The sequence below is a fragment of the Mercenaria mercenaria genome, chromosome 3 (assembly GCF_021730395.1).
Source record: "Mercenaria mercenaria strain notata chromosome 3, MADL_Memer_1, whole genome shotgun sequence".
Taxonomy (NCBI): domain Eukaryota; kingdom Metazoa; phylum Mollusca; class Bivalvia; order Venerida; family Veneridae; genus Mercenaria; species Mercenaria mercenaria.
The window spans coordinates 53699774-53705773 of record NC_069363.1 but is presented as its reverse complement, the minus strand read 5'-3'; positions in this window follow the sequence as shown (position 1 = coordinate 53705773).

Genomic DNA, 6000 nt, shown 5'->3' with positions numbered 1-6000 from the left:
TTAAACTGCACGACCAAGATCAAAACATAGAGCATAATGTGGATTTAAAAAAAAAATAGAAATAAACATTCATGTTATAAAAGTCATAATATGACAAAACCTTCATTTTTAAAGGAAAATCATATTTGGCCAAAATTTGGAGCCCAGTCCCTTTGAGAAAGCAATCTAGTTTTAACAGTGTTTCAGGTTCATTTAATGAAAAAGTATTAAAGGCACCAACCATCAGGATTTGGCTAAAATGATCAATCTTTAAAATCAAAGTTTGGTAATGTTATGAACATTAGAACATGAGTTTTGGTCTCTAAACTAATTCAAAATGCCAGTCAAGAAAAAAAAAAGCCCGAGTTGGGAATCAAACTCGGGCAATAAATATTTTCTTGCAGTTTTGACCAAATTAATACACCACGGACAGGAACAGATACCTAATTGTCGTTAAATATTAATTTTTATAATTAAGACAGTTTACCTCCGATATCCCATTTCGCTTTTCAATTTTGAATGGAAAAATCAGTAAAAACAACTAATTCTTATGTATTTCCATGATTTATGATCTGAAAATAACTAAGTTTCAAAGCCTTCTGAAGAAATATAGCATCAAAAAAAAAAAAAAAAAAAAAAAAAAAAAACCATAAATTTTGTTGCCGTATGATTTACTCATCCGAACCCGAAGGGTCTTGTGAGTTATTTGTATAGGCCTTGCATTCATGGTCTGTAGTCTGTCGTCCAGAAGTTTCATAAACATCTCCTTTGGAACTTGACCAGAATTACACTAAACTTGGTCTACAGCACTCTTGCAAGTTCCTTTTTCAAGACAATTCAAATGGGTCTACTTTACTGCTTTAAGGGGCAATTACAGCTAAGAATAGGAAAACATTTATACAACTTCTTCTCATGAATCACTTCATTGATATTTATCAAACTCTTTGAAATTTGTACAAATTTGGGAGCTCAGCCCCTTGTACGCAAAACTAAAAATAGAAGTTCTTCTCAAAAATTGCCTGATGGATCTTCATCAAGCTTGGTTTGAAGCATTATTATAAGGTCTTCTGCAAAAATACTTCCAGTTGTGGCACTCGCCCCATTTAAGGGGCCGCTAGAGCTAGAAATAGTATTACCTTTAAACTCACTTATCGCTTGAACTGCTCGATGGATCTTCATCAAACTTGCACTGTAGCGTCATAAAAAGGTCTTCTCTGAAGTATGTTCAAAATAGGGATTTTGGCCTCTTTCAGTGGCCACTAGAGTTAAAATTAGAAATATCTTGAAACAAATTCTCTTCGTGAACCACTGCACGGAACTTCATCAAACTTGGTCTGTGGCATTATTGTAAAGTTACTAGTAGTCTTCTCCCAAATTTGTCCAAATGGTGGCTCTAGGTCCCTTTTACGGGCCACTAGTTTATATTTAACACAGATGTAACCATTCATGATCTAACGTGACATATATAATTATGGTCAAACAGGCAAAATCAGAGGAGCAAATTCTGTTAAAATTAAGAATGAAATATCCTTATGATTCACATCATTTACGTAGTTTACATTATTTTGAAGAAAAAAACATGTATCTTTAATTAAGATGTTGCTGTTTTGAAAGTTTTGATACTGAGATGTACAAGTAAATATTCATATATATTTTAATAATTGTTCAGCGAAATATTACGGTGTTCCGTTACGGCCAGCGCCTGCTTCCTGTGAACGCGAAGGGCGATGGTACGACGGTACGATGGCGAAGCGCGACAGTACGATGGTGACAACACGACAGTGCGATGGCGAAGTGCGACACTACGATGATGAAAGTCCGTCGTACTGTCGCGCTTCACCATCGTACATGTCGCGCATCGTAGTGTCGCGCTTCGTCATCGCACTGTTCAGGCTTCACCATCGTAGTGTCACCATCGTACCGTCGCGCTTCGCCATCGCACTGTCCAATTCACAATCGTAGTGTCATCATCGTACTGTCACGCTTCGCCATCGTACTGACGCACTTCAACAGCTTTTCTCTGTTTACTTTAATGTACAGAATTGTACTGTCAGACGGAGGGACGTGCTTTGGATTTACTTACTAATAATCTTGTTTAACATAAATCTACATTTTTAAAAATACGTGTCTTCAATTAAGACTTTAGGGTCAGTGGTAAAAAGGACAGGGTCGGTCGGGTAAGCGGAAACAAACAACTGTATTCTAGACCTCATTAACACTTTTGCATAAAATATACCCAAAAGCTTTATAAACAAAATTTATACAACAGTGCAGTTTTATTACTTTTAGCTGACAATATATACTTTTAACGTTTCATGGCTTGAAATATATGAACTGATTAAACAACATTTTCTCACAAAACAATTAATTACATGTAAAAACATTATCCTCAATTTTCCACAGAGAGGTTAATTTTGAATACAATGTTATTTTGTTCATAAATTACACTCGGCTGGGTGATATTCGTTTTTATTATCCCTCTAGTAAACAAAGTAAAATAGCCATAGATCAACGGAGCCTATTTAGGAATAATACATTTCAAACAATATTAAGGTATGATATTTTTTTAATCTCATCATGCCAGATAATAGTCAGATGAGTGACAATCTACCGGGGAATTTTCATTTGAATAACATCAGGTCTGGTGATATTCATTTCAGAAATAACCGTGCCGAAAAGGGTTCCAATTATTTGATCATTGGACAGAGTTGACAATACTTATACAATACAGAGTTTAATTAAAGTCGGGCTTTAAGAAAACAGAGAAAAGAAAGTGAAACGCGATAGTACGATGGTGACACTACGATGGTGAAGCGCGACAGTGCAATGGAGAAGCGCGACAGTATGATGGTGAAGCGCGACAGTGCGATGGCGACACTACGATGGTGAAGCGCGACAGTGCGATGGCGAAGCGCAACACTACGATGGTGAAGCGTGACAGTACGATGGTGAAGCGTGACAGTACGACCGACGGACTGTCATCATCGTACTGTCGCGCTTCGCCATCGTACTGCCGCGCTTCGCCATCGCACTGTCATGTTGTCACCATCGTACTGTCGCGCTTCGCCCTCGTACTGTCGTGCTCCGCCATCGTACCGTCGTACCTTCGCGCTTCGCGTTCACAGAGAGCAAGCCTGGCCCTAACGGAACACCGTAAAATACATGTATACTACAGTCCAACTTTGTTCAAGTGCTCCAACTTGCTCGGCCAAAGGAAATTTATTCGAGACATAGGTAGTTCGAACCAACTGAATTTCAAATATAATTAGGTAAGACTTGCTAGAGAAATATGATGGACTGTATATCTTACTAAACAGTTGACTAAAGAAAGTATGGAAATGCTATAAAATACAGTTTTATGCTTAATTAAAAAAAAAATGCATTAAATTGTATACCATATTAAGATAGATGTTTTATAAGAACCAAAGGTGGAGTTCAAGCAAAGCAGGCTATTCGATCATTCTGAGTTAATGCAAATGAAGTTGAATGTACAATAAAACTTTATAAACCATCTATAAAAACCTTTTTTATATATTTTGCAGCTATAACTTTATGCTGCTTAAATTTATTATATTATGACTATTTTTAAAAACAGTGCTGTGTTCGTAAAGAATAAAACAAAATCAAGAACAGTTAAATTCAAGTATTTTTCATGCATTTGGCTTAACAGTCTGTACTCAGACAGTCTGGAAAGCAAATGTGTATCATTGTTGGAATTTTAAGTTTCAACAAGTGAATAAATAATTATAAAATCATGTATCTGGTCAGTCTTATTTCTGCAGGTAGGATAGCCATGCACTGGTTTTCTTAGACTATAGTTAGGTGAGGCATTGCCCCTGATCATATCAATTTACACCTTGTCTGAATAAACAGCTTTTGATTAACTAATGTCCATTAAATTGTCATAAAATTTCATGCATGGATTAGGGGAAAAGAGAGAAATTCTCTAAGATCTGGGCAAAACTGTTTAAAGGTTATAACGTTATTATGTCCATTTTCTGTGCTCTGCAGCATCTGTATTTCCATTTATGTGTACCCAGACAAAACGTAATCCCTAATACTGGAATAAATGCTTTCTTCCATTGTTTACCTTTGTTTGCGCATGTCAGACAGGAAGGCGATATCACGACAGCGATAATTTGATGGTGATAACACGACAGTACGATAGCACGATGATGATGGAGAGATTCAAACAACTACTGTTTTATTTAATGTATTAGTGTTTGTTTTGTTAAATTTGTTGTCATTATAATGCTGATGCCCATATGGGCCTAGTTATAAATAAAATCTTGAATCTTTAAGTACGCAGTGATCTCCCTTGTCGCTACGCTCATTGATCGTAGCGGTAAGGGAGATCACTGCGTAGAAGTTTGATCTAGATTTGACTCAACCTCTGCGCAGGAATATTGTCAAAACAACCTACTGAACCGATAAGGGGAAGTAACACGGTGTTGGAGTTTGGACTGGACTGTGGGGTGATTAAATCTAATTCTAAATATCTTTTACGCATCATACGCTCACTGCAACACAAACAATTGTAACATTCTTACGCATATATTATGCATTTCATTACTAGTACAATGTATATTATTTAAATAAGAACATATAGTATGCTATGCAAATATGTCGGAGTTGTGGGATTCCCCCCGCGTGCCTTTTCCCACAGATTCGTACAGCGGTGTGTCTTGTCACAGACACTTGGGGTCTGGAACATCCAACCCCTCCAGCCCAAACTACTAGGCGCCTGTATATATTTTTATGATCATCATGGTATATCCAGGCACAGACTATAATCACACGAGCAATGTTAAACTTATTTGAACTAATTTGAAAAAATATATAATCTTCCGCTAGCTTAAAAACACACAAGATATAAATGTTCGCCAGAAATATCTCGCACACCCACCTTGAAAAATCGTCCAATATTTACTATTTATGCAACTTTCCCATAGAGTTTTGGTGTTCTTTAATACAATACATATTTTTCTTCACGATGATGTTCATGATAATACTTGATCTTCACTGCTGTCAACAAAATACGCGAGAAATATTACAATTGTGAAAATTTTTGTTCCATTTACAAAATCTTTCGACTACGTAAGCTGTAGCTTCCGGCTTCGTACGATAAACAAACATCGCGTAATGAATTTGGGAACCAGCTGGTTCCAGAATTCACTGCGCGAAAAATATTTACCATACGAAGCCGGCGAGTCGAAAGATTTTGTAAATGGAACGATTTTTTTTGACAATTGCAGAATTCCTCGCGTATTCTGTTGACAGCACTGAAAAACCATTACTATCGTGAATATCATCTTGCAGAAAAATATGTACTATACTGAAGAACATCAAAATTCCATGGAAAAGTTGCAAAAATAGTAAACATGAGATGATTTTTCAAGGTGTGTGCGAGATATTTCTGGCGAACATTTATATCTTGTGTATTTTTTAGCTAGTGAGAGATTATATATATTTTCAAATTCGTTCAAATAAGTTTAATATTGCTTGTGTGATTATAGTCTGTGTCTGGATATACAATGATGATGATAAAAATATATATACAGGCGCATAGTAGTTTGGGCTGGAGGGGTTGGGTGTTCCAGACCCCAAGTGTCTGTGTGTCTTGTTGGAATATTTGCTACACAATAAGCGTTGTTCTGCTTCGAAAGCCGCTCCGCAGCTTGTAAACAAAAGAGCGTCTGTCATTATATTCCGTTTAAAATCCTACATATTCCTATATTACCATCAAATGGTATTTCGTTTATTTAATACACAGCTTTACAGTAGAAAACACTTCATCGTTTTATCTAAAATTCTTAGCGTTCATTTGTAAAATTTCGAACAGGATCTCAATTTATATACAGACAAGTAACCTTTTAGAATATTATTTTCTATTGTTTTGATAAATTATTCAGTCGCCGACAACTCTACACATGCCTTCTTCGTGAATCTAAAATATTTCAATTTGTTTATAAAGAGTTTGCGTCGAAGTCGTTAAAACACATATGATCCGGAATACTTTAA